A 17441-nucleotide genomic window follows, 5' to 3' on the forward strand; every position below is an offset into this window, starting at 1 on the left:
CCTGGTGATAGCACCAATGCTCTAATTAAGGTGATGTGTGCACAGTTAAACACACACACCTCGGGGGCAGATGTACCAGCATTTATTTAGGCTTGAAATAAAAGCTATTATGCTGATTTTTGTCATGCAATGCCCTTTAATATCTACTTTTCTGTGCAGGAGCACCCACTGCTGATAAAGTCTTGATGGCACTGAGGAAATACCCAGTAATTACTGCTTGAATCAGAGAGATGCATTACCCAGGTGGATACAAAGGTCCCCTTTGCCAAGAATTTATGGGAACATTAAAGCAGTGGGAATACAGAGCTAGAAAGAGCATTATCATGTTTTTAATGGTGAGGTTCACAGGAATTTCACAGGTTGCCCAGAGAAGCTGTGGCTGCCCCTGGATCCCTGGAAGTGTCCAAGGCCAGGTTGGATGGGGCTTGGAGCAACCTGGGCTGGTGGAAGGTGTCCCTGCCCATGGAACCAGATGGGCTTTAAGGTCTCTTCCAACCCAGACCACTCCAGGATTCTTTGTCCTCAGGCATTAGAGAAGACAGCACAAGGAGCAGAGAGGAGCCACTTTGCCTCAAACTGTGCATCCCACAGCTGAGACACAGAGGGTGCCCATCCTCCTGCCTCCAGTGCTTTCTGTTTGCTCTTCCCAGCTGTGCATGTGGGCAAACAGAAATCCCAGGAACTGCTGGGGGTTAATCAGGAAAACATCTCTGGACAGAGAGTGTAAACAGCTCGGAGAGTGTGTATGTTCCTCCACCACAGGAATGAGAGCCATGCAGGCTGCCTGTGCCAAGAACCTCTCGTTAAATGCACTAAAACCAAGACTAAATTCCCGGGGCTTGGAAGGGGACTGGGAGCAACGTGCAAGCGGCTGTCTGGTCCTGTCTCACAGGGTCACACGGCAGGGCACCGGGAGCAGGGATCACAGGAATGTTGGCTGGACACCCTCTGAAAGGCTGGATGGGGTTTATGCATGATGGTAAATAAGGCTCCACATTTTCCTCACCCGTCTTCCTGCCCAAAATTCAGCTTTCTCGCCACAAGGAACTGGAAAACGATTTGGCACTGGAATGGCTTCGCATGCGAAGCCGAATTTTTTTTCCCAAACCTTCATTTTTAGAAAAGTCAATGCTGGAAATCTTCCTTTCAGCTGCTCCTTCCAAGCTCTCACTGTGCCAAATCTGTGGATTGTTTTGATTCTGGTTCTATAACGACTTGCTGGTGTCAAGATCAAAGAGAAATCGGGGTGCTGGTGGCTTTGTGTGTGGGTTTGACGTCCTGTTTTCTTTTAACTCGGCTCAGGAGAGAATGAAAGAGGAGAGCCTGATGTTATTCCCAGGGGAAGGCATTCAGGGAAGCAAGAGGCACGGAGAAATGAAAGTCCAACCCTTTGGGGCATTTGAAATGGGGATAAAAAGAAGAGGGAACCCAGCCTGGGGAGATGTGAGGAGCGAGGGAGGGTGGACGGCGTGACAGGACAACAGAGGAGGCATGAAAGGGAAACAGGCAGAGATGATAAAGGAAACAAGGCAATTAAAGGCAGATTTTGTCTTGCAGGACCCCTCTCCTTCATCCATGCCCGTGGAAAACAGTGCTGGCTTCACAGGGAGTCCCTGTCCCCACTGCAGCAGCAGCATTCCCTGCTCTTTTCAAGGATTTCTCCACGCTTCCAAAGGGAAGGATCAAGGTCCTGTTCAGCCTCAGAGGCACCTGATCCTCTGGGTGTCTGGCTGAGTACAACCCCTCCACTACATAAAAAACCTGGGACATGAGCCTTTCTCTGGGCCAGCCTCAGTGTTTCCTTTCCCATCAGCAGTTTCCCAGTGATCTCCAGTAAAATCCAGCACCCCAATTCTTTCTGACTGCCTGGTTGGGGGACACCAAACCTACTCAGCAGCATTAGTGGGGCAACGTGTGTGCAAAAGGGGCCAGGATTTCCCTGGTGCATAAAATTTGGGATATTATGCCCCCAGCGTGGTTATTTTCCTTAGGACTGGAGGGAAGAACTCTGCATCACCACCATCCCTGAGCCCTGGAGCATTTCCAACAGAGCTGAAAGGACTTTCCCCATCCAGGGAGGAATGCTGAGCAGTGGCAGTGTCCCAGGAAACCCTCATGGAGCTGCTACACCGCTGGCTTAGAGGAGCTGCTCGTGGAAGCAGGAGGGATGTGCATTAGGGTTGGAGCCTGGAGCCCAGGGGGGTCACATTCAGGCTTCCAGACCTAAATTTGAGGAGCAGGAAGTCTCCTGGGACACGTTTTGCTGAGCAGCAGCAGGGCTGGGAACCAGCAACGGGCTGCTGAGACCAGCGGGACCCTCTGGGGAGCAAAATGACAATACCATGGGACAAAGGGAATGGGAACAATGTGGGAAACTGCTAAAAAGCAGCTTTTTTTCTCCTTTGTTTTTGAAAAAGAACCTCATGTCTGGAGGCTGAGGCTCTGGGGGGGTTGTCTGTGCCTGTGGAGCAGGACAGGGCTGTGCTGGGTGTGAAAACACCCCTGTTTTCCTTGTGCTGAAAAAGAGGGAAAATAGACAAAAGCTTGAAAATGAAACCAAACAGATACATGAACAATCTGCCTGCCATGGGCTTAAAATCATGGCATTGTTAAAGTTGGAAAAGGGCTTCAAGATCAAGTCCAACCTCCAACCTGAATGTTGATTGACCTTCACAGTGGGTTCTCAAGGGGCTGGTGCCTCTCAGCTGTACCACGGCATGGAACGATATGGGATAAGGAGAAACCTGGAATTTCCTTCCCATTAAGAAGTAACAGGCCTGGACAGTGAATGTCAAATATTTCCTGCATTTCCAAGTGATAGCAGTGAACTCACTCGCCCCATGAGCCGCCTGCTTGTGGGTTTTACAGCTGCCTTTATGGTCGGGGGGGGGAGAGCTGAGAGACAAAACAGGGAAAATAAAGCAGCTTGGGAGAACTTCTGGAATATATTTATGCGCTTTCTCATAAAATGTGGCAATATTTTAATCCCTTGCCTGTTGTTTACATAGTTTTATCTTCATTTTCCATTCTTTAGCAGGCGGCCACGGCTCCCACTGCGTGTGGGGCTGGGGCTGCTTGTTATTAGAGCACATCCCTGGGCCTGAGGCAGTTCTTTATCTCCACAATACAGGAAAAATCACCTTTCTTGTCCACTGAAGGGAGATGAGCTGGTGCACACAGAGGGTTTAACAGAGCAGAGGTTGCAGAAGCATCTCCCTTATGTCTGGTTGGCTGGTGCTGCTTTAGGAGCTGTGTGCCCTCGTTTGGGGGGGGTGAAATAAGTGTTCCTGAGCATTAAAAACCCTGTTGAGGCTGTGCTGGGAAGCCCATCTCGTTTCCACTCTGCTAAAAATAGTTTGTCTTGTTTAAAGAATAGTGTGTAAAAAGCCCTGAAAATCCCTTGCCATTTCCAGACACGGAGATAAAACACTGCAAATTATGACTAGACAATATGAATGGTGTGTCTGGGCAATTTATTACCACGAGCAAAAACCCCCTTTTTTCCCAGATATTCCCACTGCGTGCTAACATTTCCATCAGGGATGACACAACTGGCTCGTTGGCAGAGCAGGAGACAGATCCACACAAATCTCCCTGCTCGGATGTCCTTCCCTGTGCTGACAGATCCATCACAATGGATGAACGATCCCGATATCCCCGTGATTTATATCCCAGCTGGACCGCAGGAAAAATGAAAATAAGACTCGTAGGAGTTTCTCTTGATAAATCCCAACCTTATCATCCTCAGCTCCACTGAGGTCACTTCATTTTCTCCCGGAGATTGGCAAGAGCCAAGGAGATATTCCGTGGGCCAAGATATTTATGGGAATATGGAGCAGTGTCTTTATTGAGATTAAAGACTTTGGGAAAGAGAAAAAAAATAAACAACCCAACTTTTGTTATCCTTCTAATAAGAAATTGTTAAGAAAATATTAATTAATTAATAAGTAAACATAGAAAATTCTAACAAGACATTGTTAAGAAAATATTAATTAATTAATAAGAAAATATGGAAAAATTAGTCCTAATGCAGGGATGGAGGGGAGGGAGGGGGAAGTGCTGGTGCAAACTCTGACATTTCCCTTGGCAGCCCCAACGGCGCCGAAACACGGGGCGGGCAACGGTTGTGAATAACAAAAGTTAGCAAATACAATGCCATGGTTTCCAGGGAAACCCAACCTTGGCCTTTGATCCCATATTTCAGCGGGTTTCATTATCCTCCCTGGGTTTGGGATAATGAATTGGCTGTTGATGGAAGCTGCTGCCTCGCTCACGGGAGGTTTCCGCCGCAGCCCGGTGGAGATGGGATGGGGGTCACGGTGGAGGTGGACCATGGGCACCAAAGGCATGGGTGTCCCTTTGGAGAGGTTTCTCCTGCATCCAGACTGCAGCAGATTGGGGGCAGCTCAAGAATCAGTCAAGGTTTTTATTTGTTGAAGGCTGGCTGTTCACTCTCTGCATAAATAACGCAGGCTGGGAGAGCTGGGGGTGCTCACCTGGAGAAGGATCCAGGGAAACCTGAGAGCCCCTTCCAGGGCCTGAAGGGGCTTCAGGAGAGCTGGAGAGGGACTTGGATAAGGGATGGAGGGACAGGACACAGGGAATGGCTTCCCATTGCCAGAGGGCAGGGATAGATGGGATATTGGGAAGGAATTTTTGGCTGGGAGGGTGGGGAGGCCCTGGCCCAGGTTGCCCAGAGAAGCTGTGGCTGCCCCTGGATCCCTGGAAGTGTCCAAGACCAGGTTGGACTGGGCTTGGAGCAACCCGGGCTGGTGGAAGGTGTCCATGCTCGTGTCAGGGGATGGGATGAGATGGTCTTTAAGGTCCCTTCCAACCCAAACCATTCCATGATTCTATAAAACGACTTGAGCACATCACTATGTCCTTTGAGTCACTGCTATGGCCATCTCTATCTATCTCCATCCCCATCCCCATCCCCATCTCCATCTCCATCTCCATCTCCATCTCCATCTCCATCTCCATCTCCATCCCCATCTCCATCCCCATCCCCATCTCCATCTCCATCAGCTCTGTCTGGCTCAACAACTGCGGGAGAGGATGGAAACACATCCCCTCTCAGCATCCCCAAAATCCCAGTCTGAGCCTACCCGGCCTCCAAAGAGGATGTTCCAGAAGGATGCTCATCTTTTAAAGCTCAGCCACCTCCTCTGCTCTTTCCCTTCCCTTTCACAAACACCCTCGGGCAGGGTTTTTACGATGTTTCACAGCCTGGGCCAAGATTTGACAAGTGACTCATCACTCGGAGAGCCAAGGGCAAGAAATGTTATTTTAGTAGTTAAATGCTCGACACATTCAGGAAACAAATCCCCTTTAAGGTGTCTCCCAAAGTGGATCCCAACAGGGAAGTGTTTGCAATTAAGTCACGTTACAAAAATGTTGACTTCTGTGCTCGGTGGCTGAACTTCTTTCATCTTCCCTCGGTAAATATTGGTAGTGGATTTGGGAAATCTGAGAAAATTTACTGTTTCACCTCATAAATGAACAGACAATGAAACAATATACTTCAGATCTTGAAATCTGGGTTAATTATGTGGCTTGTGATGCTTGGAATAACCTATAAAACTCCAACTGACCGGAGAGTTGGGATCAAATCTGGGATTTGGTTTTGGATGTGAATGGCTGGTGTCTCTGTGCAATTAGGGGAATTCTAGAGCTCACAGTTTGCTCTTCAGGCTGGTTCTTTTATGCTTCCCATATGTATTTAATTTTGTGAGCAACACATTTCCACTTTGCCCCATTTTTGTGCTCTTTTCTTCTAAAAGCAGCAAAAGATGTGATCACTAAAGGGATTCTCGTGTGATGGCTTCATTCTGAAATAACCTCATGGGGACAGAGTTCAGAGCAACCCTTACCTGCTCTTAATTTACTGTAAATATGATTAAAATTTCATCTGAAGGTTTTTTTTCCCCCTGTACTTCGTTGCTCTGTATTTTCACCCAGCACACAAAAGGGGGGAGGTGTTTTTCCAGCAGTTTAACAGTGATTGGAATTCTCTGAAAGCTTCCACTCACTTCATCACAATTTTCCCATCTTAAAAGCAAACCAGGGAAGGGAATAAAAAGACAAGAAGTGGGGATTTGAGTGTAAAATTTGAGTGAGTTACACCCCATTCCTCCCGCTGGGGCACCTTGTCTTTTCAGATGGGTTTATTTGGATTTGTAACCACTCCATGCTGGAGGATGAAGCTCTTTTCCCTCACATTTTCATCTGTCACAGGATCAGCCAAGCTCATTCTTTAACTTCTTTCTTTGTGCATCACCAGTATCATTAGAAAAGTGCTCTTGGCTCGGAAGGGAAGGTTTATAAACAGATTTAAAACACGCTGTAAACGTCATGCAAACAAAGGTAAAATAACAAACAGCCCTGGAAATCACTTAAAGAGGGTTTCTGCAGCTTGTGACTGCTCTCCTTGGCAATTTCAAGTTTCTTTAAATGAAACTTAACAGCAAGAAGCCTTTTATTTTCCTGGTGCTTCCAACAGCTCGGCCTTTTGCTCTTGCTGTGGATTCATTCTTCTCAGAGCCACGTGGCTTTTACACCCCTGGCATAAATTAGAATATTCTGGCTTTTATGGGCAATTCCAGGTGATTGAATGCTGGTTTTTAATCACTCTTCTCTCATGGACAAACAAGTCAGTGAGGACGGAGCTTGGGCAAACCCAGATGAGGCTCAATTTTGGGATAACAGCTTCTAACACGCTGCAGTTCAGCACAGAGCTGTATTTTCCCCCCTGAGAAGGTGCAGGGCTCCTCTCACTGGATCAGGTGCTCCAACAATAATGGAAGCATTTTGCACATTTGTGTTATAACATCTCCTGACTGAGCAGCCCCGGGAAAATTAATTCCATCTCACACGGGTCCCTGGAGGGTGATATTTCCACGCCAGAACTGTGGACACTTAGAAAGGCTGATGGTAAACACGTTAATTAGTTCCTGTTTGGGGTAATTGCAGCAGCTCTGGATGGTGGGAGAAGGGGAAGAAAGGCTCTGCTCCAGTCCTGGGTGGGGAAAGCAGAGGGAACACCCGTCGCTGTCGTGTTCCTGGGCTGTTCCAAGGGAAATGCATTTATTCCTTTGGTTTTGCTCCCTGACTCCCAGTGAGGTCAGGGAAACCACATTCCCTCGCCCCCAGCTCCTATCACTTTGGATCACACACTTTGTGATGGGAGCTGCACTAAATTAGGGGTAAAGTCTATAACACCTTTTGCATGGGGGGGATTGATCTCCAGAGAGCAGCTCATTTTCCCTGGCTGGGAAGGAGGAATAACTGAGCCAGGCAGGGAAAATTTGGACACACAAAGCCAAGGAAGATGGGGACAGTCCCAGGCTTCGTGTGCTGGTGCAGAACCAGAGATGCCAAACTGGGATGGAACAGGAAACCACTCAGACTGCGATAAACTTGTTATTGTTTTCAAGGAAGGGGATTAATTAACTATCTCTGGAATGAGCTGGATATTTCAAGCACGAGGAGCAACTTCCAAATCAAATAAATGATTCCAAGGCTACTTCCAAGTGGCTGCAGCAGGGCAGGTTTGGAACCTGGGGTTCCACGTTTCCCTCCAGGTTGTCACCTCTAGGAATTTGTATTTCAGGGCTCATGAATCATCGAACACCCTGAGCTGGAAGGGACCTCCAAGGATCATCCAGTCCAATCCCTGGCACCACACAGACACCCCAACAATCCCACCCTGTGCCTGAGGGTGTTATCCAAACACTCCTGGAGCTCTGGCAGCCTTGGAGCTGTGACTGCCCGGGGGGGATGGCTGACCATGGGATGATCCAGTGGGTTTGTAGATCCTCAGGGCCAGGTCTTGACCGTGATTTCCCAGTCCTGTTCCACGTGTGCATCGTGCCCTGCTCATCTCTAGGGGCTGAAGGCACCTAATGATCCTTCATTAATTAACCCTTGGGACACACCTGGGAAATAAGTGCTGTCCACACACTTCCCATTCCCTGGGGAGCTTGGATGTTGTGCTACCAGCAAACCTGCTTGATTTCCCCGTTGTGGAGGGGAGATCTCAGCAGAAAACCGTAGGAGGCTGCTCAGGGGGTGTATTCATCAGCAAAGTGCTTCCATGCTAAAAAAAAACTGGAAAGAAGAGTGTTTTATATCAAGGATCCCAGGGAATGGGCTGTGACTCATGAAACCTGAATGGGAAACCTGCCACCATCTGTCTTCACTTCCCCACCCCTCCTGACTCAGCCCAGCCGTGCAGGAACAAGCTGCTACGGATGCAGTGGTGCCAATGGAGGGGTGGCATCGCCTGGCACGCTCCTAACAGGACACCCCACCTCACATTTCCCCTTGCCTGCAGCGTGCAGAGGGCTCAGGAGAGCTGGAAAAGCCCTGGGAAGCTCAACCAGGTGGTGTTGCCCCTGGAAGTCACCGGTACCACAGCATCCCCGGGGGATGATCCGTGTCCTCCCTTGTCACCCAGCCTTTTTCTGTTGAGCCAACAGGCTGAGATGGACCTTCACCTCCAGTTAAGCACAAAAACAAACAAGGAAAATACATTATGCATGTGCAGCAAGAGTCTGAGTTAATGAAACATAGCCACGGCATTCCAGACTAATAGAACATTTGCATTTTTCTAACTTTAGTCATTTGCCAGACTTTGGCTGTGGCTTCAATGAAAGAATAATTACTTGTTTTCACGAAGAGGAGTGTTGATTTAAAAATGCTGGCTCCACTTTGTGAATTCAAGGGGAAATGCTTTCCTTCAGATCAATCAAGCTCTTTTAAGCGACGCGACTTCATTTCACGCTCTTCTCCTCGATTCCGGTCCCTTGTGTTCAGCAAAGCACCGAAATAAAACCGAGCTGGGTTTGCAAAAATAGCATTTCCACAAGCACATGGAAGAAGTGGAATGTTTAGAGCTGATGCTTTCCTTTGTCCTGCCTTGTTTGTTGGGAACAGGCAGGAGAGTGATGAAATGGGGAGTATTTTGTGCTGCTCCAGGTGCCCACCTGAAATGCCACTTCCAGGTGTCCTGTGGGATCAGTGGCACTTCCAAAAGACAAAGCCCATCCAATATTTTGGCCATCAGCTGGAAATGATCCCCTCTCTGGGGAGTTTGGGGTGCCTGGTCCCAAATCTTTGGTATCTCCAGGGGCTGGATGAAGCCGACTTGAATTTCTCCATGAGATGTTGGCAAACCTGGGGGTGGACCCCAGCAGAGAATCAGGGAATCATTAAGGTTGGAAAAGACCTCTAAGATAATCATGTTCCACCCCACATAGATGCTGAGGGAAACTGTGGGAGGATCAAGGGACAATATTCATGTTCTCTTGCTGGCATCAGCCTTGTATCAGGGAACTCACTCACAGTGAGGATGGTGGGATCTGCTTTCCAGCATAAAAGGTCTTTGAGTTCATTTCCTGCTGAAAATCCTCATTCTGGAGAGTGGAAAGGCCTCAAGAAAATTATAAAGATATCAGGAACCCTCAAAAATATGCCTTATAGTATCTGAGTAATTACATCTGTCTGGCTTAGCAAGGCTCACCTCCGTGAGCTGCGAGGGGCTCAGGGTGGGAACATGGAAGAGATTGTGGAAAACTCCCTAATCCAGTGGAAAATAGCATGAGATCCTGCCATTGGAAAGGCAAGCTGGGACCAGGAATAAGGGGCAACATTTAAACAGGAAAGAAAATACATATAGAGATAGGTTATGAAATGATGAAGAGGGGATGTGCTGTTCTCTGTCCAAGTGTCCATCGCCATCCCAATAATTCCTACTCTGACAACATTTTTGGTTTTGGATAAAAAGCTGGTGCTTTGCTTCTTCACAGATTGGAATCTATCTCTTTATTTTTTTTTTTTCCTGGTAAAGCTCACTTTGTACGCTGGAAAATTGTCCCTTTTCCTGCCTTTACTTATCTCAGTGCAATTCTAATTGTTCCTGTAAACCCTGATTCCCCGAGGGCTAAACCAAAAGGGCTCCTTCCAGTTCCAAACCCAGTGGCTGCAACGCTTCGTTGTGCTTTTAGATCCCTTTCTTAGCAAGTGTTTTGGAAACTTGCCATTCTTTAAAGTGGCTTCAGCTTTGATATTGCTGTTTATTGCTCATGAAAGCAAGAAAAAGAGGCTGCTCCTCTTCCTTGTTTCCTCTCCCAAGACACGAAATGAGCAGCCTCCCGACCAGCTTTTGTAAATGATCACCGACTGACAGCTCCAATCAATGCGCTTCCGGGAGCGACACGGCGGAAAAAATAGGAAAGGACCACGAGAAGAGCATCCCATTCAACCACAGAGCACTCAGCACTCTCAGAGGTGCTTTCCTCATGGGGAAAAACCACCACCAAAAACAAAGGAAAAAAGGAAGAAACTCAAAACTCTGCGCGTTCAATCCACCGCTCGCTTCGTTCCGTAATAGAGGATATTCCAAATGGTCACGGGGGTGGTGGTTGGAGTAGATATGGGCCAGAGAACACAATTGCAGGGCGATTTCTCTCCATCCTTAATGGATTTGTGTTGTCCTTGTGGGCAGCAGAGTGGCCTGATCTTTTCCTGGCGGGATCGTTCTCGCCACGGGGTCGTCGTCGCAGGGACCTTCTCTCGCCCAGCCAATTCTTCACAGGCCAGATGCTGCCACCTTTATCCCCTCTAAGTGCTGCCTGCCCCGGGGCTCCCCATCCAGAGGGGGGGAATATGGGCACTGCAGGGATCCAGGGCACTGCAGGGGGTCCCTCGGAGCTGCTCATTTTAATGGGGATTTATTTGTGAGCGCAGCAAACCCAGGAATTTCTCCTTAAGGGAAGAGGAAAAACCCAGCATCCCAAACTCACACCAGCCAAGGAACACTTCTTCCTACCTGTGTTATTCATGGATATTTTTATGCAGCATTTTTGGCTAATTATGGCTAATTAAGACTGGTTGTCCCTTTCCCAAGCCTTTCCACAGCCTTTCCCAAAAACATTCACTGCCTTTATCTGCCACATTTAGGCAGAACTCCTTTCATTCTGCCATTTCTTCCACCTTTTTTTAGTATTTAAAGTATTTAATAAATCAAATATAATATTTACTATAATAAAATATCGAAGTGTTTGAATGTTTGGCAGCACTTTGAAAGTTCACCTCAAAACGTGGCTGTACTTCCAAAGTCTTTCCACAGCCTTTCCCAAAAACATTCACTGCCTTGATCTGCCACATTTAGGCAGCACTCCTTTTATTCTGCCATTTCTTCCACCTTTTTTAACCATTTGAAATATTTAAGTATTTAAAGTATTCAATAAATGGAATATTTAAGTATAATAAAATATTGAAGTGTTTGAATATTTGGCAGCACCTGGAATATTCACCTTGAAATGTGGCTCTGCTTCTGAGTGCCCCTTTCCCAAACCTTTCCACAGCCTTTCCCAAAAACATTCACCCTTTAGGCAGAACTTCTTTCATTCTGCCATGTCTTCCACCTTTTCTTAAGTTTTTAAAGTATTTAATAAATATAATATTTAAATATAGTCAAATATTTGAGTGTTTGAATATTTGGCAGCACTTGGAATATTCACCTCGAAATGTGGCCATAATTCCAAAGCCTTTCTACAGCCTTTCCCAAAGATATTCTTTAAAAATAAAATAAAATAAATTATAAAAGAAAATCAATGTTTTTTTAACCCTCTACCTGGAATAAAATGGAATAAATAAAAAAAAAGGTAAAGCTCCCATCACAGGTGCAATATGGAAATAAATGATGGAGGTATCCGAGGGATTTCCAGAGCTGAGCACTCGGAAAGCTCTAAGATCCACCTCATTAGGTTAATTGAGCAATTATAGCTTTGCAAACTGTGAAGGGAAGGTAGAAGAATTATGGAAAAACACCAACTGAATGGATGTTTTTCCTTTGTGTTATTTACATGACCTTAGGGACTGACAGTGGAACCATGGAGAGAGAGAGAAAAATGGGAATGAGAGCGTAAATCCAGCCAAGAACTTGCAGGTAGAGCACCCATCCTTGTCTTTTGCCACACAAGGACTTATTAAATATCATTATCTCAAGTTCAGGGCAACATTTAGGGAAAATTCCTTTTATTCTGCCATTTCTTCCCTTTTTTTAGGGAAAAATTTTTGGCAAAAATTTGAATATTCACCTTCAAACATGTCTGTAGTTCTGTTTTCTGCTTCCCTTGTAGGGACTTGAAATCAGAGTTGGGTTGAGTTTGTAAAGTTTTGCGAAGGTTTAGGAAATTTTTGGCTTGGAAATGGGTGCTTTTCGGGTTATCCCAACCCACCTGGAAAGAGAAGACGTGCTTGGTGAAGCACGACATTGGGTGGTTTGGTATTTGCCCCATCAGATGTTTAGAGCCCTGGTGTGTTTATCTTAAAATATAATCCCAGAGGATTCTGGGTTGGAAGGGACCCACGAGGATCATGGAGTCAGTGAATGGATCATACAGGGATCGAACCCACAACGTTGGTGCCGTTAACCAAGAACCAACCGAGCCAATCAACAGCTCCAATCAATGAGCTTCCGGGAGCGACACGGCGGAAAAAATAGGAAAGGACCACGAGAAGAGCATCCCATTCAACCACAGAGCACTCAGCACTCTCAGAGGTGCTTTCCTCACAGGAAAAAAATTTACCAAAAACAAAGGAAAAAAGGAAGAAACTCAAAACTCTGCGCGTTCAATCCGCCGCTCGTCATCCACCATCGTAAGAGTGATGATGGACCAAAAAAAAACAAAAAAAAGGATAAAAATGGAGCTGAACTGTCCTTTCAGAGCCATTTTCATGCCCCCACATATTTATTTTGCTTCTCTTTTCCAAGGCACACGAAGGTCTCTGTCTCTCCTGCATTCCCAGGACGACATCCGTCGCCGCGCCGTTGCCGTTGGATCCTCCCGTGGACGGGAACATTCTTCATGTCTGTCACGGGCCTCCTCTCGCGTAGATTTGCCTCCGGGCTGAACTTTGGTGTAATGTATTTTGACACCCCAGATGGCCCTCCCGGTTCTCTCCGGCACCGCCTGGAATCTCGCTCGCGTCGTTGGCAAGCGCCGGTCCCTGGAAGCAGCCTGGCTTTTTTTCTCTTCCACGTTTGGGAAGATTAATGTGATGATCAGGCAGCGGCGAGGAGCTGGAGTAAATGACCTAATAGGTCTTTCCACCTCTAATTCCTGCGTTTTATTCCGAGGGATTCTTTGTTGCCGCGGCACCGATTTGTCGGAGCTGTCACCGCGGAGGGAAGGCGGGAGAGGTGGCACTAACAGTGTCATCTAAATCCATCTTTTTTTTTGGCACCTCTGCCCCTGTGAATCGAGTGGGCCATCTGGCGAGCGGGCACGTTGCCACGCGGGCAGATGGGCAGGAGTGTAGCGAGCTATGAGCCCGTGTATGATTATCAAATGTGCTGTTGGGCGAGGATTTCCAGCAAGGAAGAGCGAAACGACTTCCCGTAATGAGCTTCTGATTCCACAGGGAAAGAAGAAGGGCCGTTTAGCTCCCAAAAAAAGCAGGCAAAATTCAGTCCCTGGGGCTGGAACCAGTCACAGTTCAGTCCCTGGGATGAGCGATGTTGGGGCTGGCAGGGGGAGGGAGGCCAGGGATGATTCCCATCGTGCCGCTGGGTATTTTGGCGAGGGGCAGCCGGATGCTGGCAGCTGGCACTGCCCCTGGCACCACCTTGTGATCCCTCCTGGAAGCGGATTGGAGCAAGGAGGGATCCCACTTCTCCTCTTGGAACTGCAACCCATGTCTGGAGGTTTTGGGTTTTGGTGCACGACCATTTCACACACAAGTGGTGAAAAGGTCCTTCCAAGAGTGAAAAGGTTCTTCCAAGAGCAGGGACCCACAACATGAGTGTATATATATATATATATATATAAAAATATATATATCTAATTATAACTCCTAATTATCATAATTAGACAACTGCCATGCACACGCCTTCCTTTTACACCAACAGGAGCATTTTCCCTCAGGACTCGTTCCTGCAGCTGCGACGTAAACACAGACAAGGCACTATTTGGGGCCACGGAATATTTTTAGCAGGTCATCTATTACTCCAAAATTCTTCCTTTCCCCCGAGACGGGGAGAGCTATTTTTCTCTTAGCATCTAATTTATTTTCTTTTGAACTCAGACAAAGCCAAGCCTTCTCCACCTGGGGACAGCAGGGACTGTCACCGTCGGTGGTTTCTCTGGATGAGCCACACTGGATGGGGGCACTGGGGTTCACTTTCTCCTTCTCCTCACACCAGTCCCCTTTGATCAACCCAATTTTTTTGTTTTAGGGCCCATCTAGACAGTTCTCAGCACCCATCGTATTTGGAGTCGTGGCTCTCCGGTAGACCGGGGAAGGTGGTGAGGATGCTGCTGGTGCTCATCCAACGGGGTTTATTACTTCAGCACGGGCTCTCTGCCACCCAAAAGTGGCTGATTTTAAGCTGGGTCCAAACTGGCACAGGACGTGGCTCAGCTCTGCCCATGCCATGCTGTGCCTGGGCTAACGAGCCCGGGCTAACGAGCCTGGGTAGCGCTCGCTCGGTGCGGAGCCGGTCCTGGTCTGCAGAGCAGGATGCAGTTCAGCTGGGACTGGATAACCAGGAATCACATCCCAGTGGGAATTCATCGGGGGGGGAATTTTTAATGGGTGGTGCTCAGAGCTGCACACAGATTGTGACTAAACAGGAACTGCAGCAGCAAAAATGAGTCACTTCATCCCCACCGAGCTGGACCCCCAGGAGCCCTCCTGGGATGTGGGGGGGAATAGCATCTCCAGCAGGGCTCTGGTCCTTGGAAAATGGGCAAAAGTACTGCAGAAGTGCTTTCTTTTCCTCTGCAATCCCCCAGCAGAGATGGATTGACAGTGAGGGGATGATGGTTCTTGCCTCATTGTAGCCAGAGGGATTTATGTGGGATGGATGGGATCCTGTGATGGAAAAGCCTTTTTAATGTAAACCTGATTTTTTTGAGGTGGTTTTGTTGATCCTTCAGCAGATCTCCTTCCCACACAGCTCCTTGTGCTCCAGCACTATTCCCTGCCCAAAGTGAGCCACCCCTCTTCTCATCTGGCTGTGGTGGGTACCCATGGGAGGTGAACAACTGTCATGGTCACAGCCACTGCCACATCCAGGGAAATCCTTCAGGAAAACCTTCCCAGAAGGTTGGTCATGCTGGCTGGGAGGCTCTGGTCAACTGAGCCACTCCATGAGCTGGAAACAACATCGGGGAGCCACAAGGCTGTGGAGATTCATGAACAACCTGTTATTTAGGAGGTCTCCTGCATGTCTCTCTCTCTGTATGTGCAGATTTTTCAGCAAAAATGTCATCTCAGGACACATTTTTGCTCCTGGCTCTCAGCCCAAACTTGAAGATCTGCAGGAGGAATATGAGTGTCATGTCTGGGAGAAGATCTTTCCTTCACTCAAACCCCACTGGGATAAATATCATCCTGTGAAAGCCCTTTGTGGAATGTCCAGACATTCTGTGATCCTCATGGTCCCACCCCCCAAAAAGATGGGTGATCACCTTCCAAGGTGATGTTTTTCCTGGGGGTTTTCAGGTTAGAAACAAAAAGAGGAAGAATACTAAATATGGTTGGAAGATTGGTCACGATGACATTAAAAAATAATGAGATCTGGTATCGTGTGCCCAGAAAATGGAGATGATCCCAAGCCCAGGAGCTCCTGCTGGACACCTGGACAGGGTGTTTCCATGCAAACCAGCCTGCAGGGCCTGGACCAGGCTGTTCCTGGGGGAATTCCCAAATCCCCAGCCTGGGAGAAATCCCAAACCCCCAGCTTGGGATGCTGCCACCAACCAACCCCTCAGCAAGGGCAGAAGCAGATCTGCAGCCAGTGTGATCCCACAAGGTGTTGTTGCCCTGCCAATACCAAATCCACTACTTGGGGTGGAAAATACTTAGTTCCTCCCAATTTTCCCAAGGCTTATGTGTGTTCTAAGCTTGAACCACTCATTTTTTCCACTCCATGCCCTGTATCTCTGGGATTCAGGAGCACTCAAATGGATGGTGGGCTCCAGCCATGGTGATTCCTACAGATCTTGTGTTTCCCCAAGAACATTCCTGTGAGAAGGCAGAGCCAGTCCCTGAGAGCTCAGTATAAACCAGATGTGAATTTAATGAACTAAATTGGAAAATAGATAGAAAATACAAAGCAGAAAATAAAACAGAAAAAAAGGAGAGGCTGCATTAAATGGGGGTTTTTTTAGCACCACAAAGCTGCCCAGCCAGGAATGATTTGAAACTCGTGCAGATTTCCCAGTGGAAATGCAAAAAAAGTCTAATTATTCAGGAATGGCAAGGACCAAAAGAAGAGCAATTTCCAGAAACAAATCTGCCATGCAACACATATCAATGTGTTAAAGGCCCCTTTTCCACACTGAAAGGAAGATAAATTTATATTTATTCCTCACACTGATGGAAAATGGGGATTAGAGCACAGGAAATACTTCCTACTAATAAATAATTCACTTCAGAGAAGCAAATAAGGCACCAAAAAAGCAGCATAAAGACCTGAAAAGGTTTTTTGGGTGAAACAAAGAGGTGAACAGCCTGACTGGGTCTTCCCCACTAAAGCTCCTCCAGACTGTTTGATTTTAATTTCAGATCTCAATTAGGGGTTAGTCAAAGGTAATTGGAAAAAGAGCTGAGATGGGGAATGAAATGGCAGCTGCCCACACATCCACAGCCTTCCCTGGACCAGTGTGGATGTGGGTTTTTTACCACAAGCTGGGCAGATTTGTTCCTGCCTTATTAGGAATAATTCTCCCAGAGCCCCAGAGCCCTTTTGCTACAAGCTGAGAGTTTAATTATAATAAAAGACTCCCTTGAACATCCCTGCTCCGAGTGCATTTGGAATCAGGGGCCGTTCTTAGCCGGGGAAGGAGCTGCTTGGAAATCAGCTGCTGAGTTTTTCCTTCGCTTTCCAAGTCCTTCAAGCATCAGCTTGTGGCTTTTTGCACTTTTGGGAAGTGCCCCTGCTTCTGTGTGATATAATATCCTGGCATATGATTTCAGACATCCCAACAAGCAGCCTGGGTGACAAAGAGCCAGATAAACCCGTGCAAAGTCATTTATTAACAGAGCTCCTTCCTCTGGTGTTTCTTTAAACTCTGTCTGACTTTCTTTGCTGCCAAATTCACTTTTTAAAAAACTAATTTTAATTTTCCCCCCTTATCAAGATAGTGATTTTCCACTTGGCAAACACTGAGTTTTATTAGCAGTTCCTAATGGAGCCTGAAATTATTATGGTGGGTTTTTTCCCCTTCATTTTTATTTATCTCATATGTTTTTCAGGACCAAAAAATCAGCTCATTGCTTGGATCTGGATGATTTTGGTGAATGTTACCATGGAGCTGAGTGGCTGGTTGGGCTGCTCAAGTGCCAGGACACCCATCAGAGCCCTGCCCTGCTGCCACCTCCCACCTCTGTGAGAAAGAAATCATGGAAAGGTTTGGGTTGGACCT

The sequence above is a fragment of the Chiroxiphia lanceolata genome, chromosome 7, assembly GCF_009829145.1.
Source record: "Chiroxiphia lanceolata isolate bChiLan1 chromosome 7, bChiLan1.pri, whole genome shotgun sequence".
NCBI lineage: Eukaryota > Metazoa > Chordata > Aves > Passeriformes > Pipridae > Chiroxiphia > Chiroxiphia lanceolata.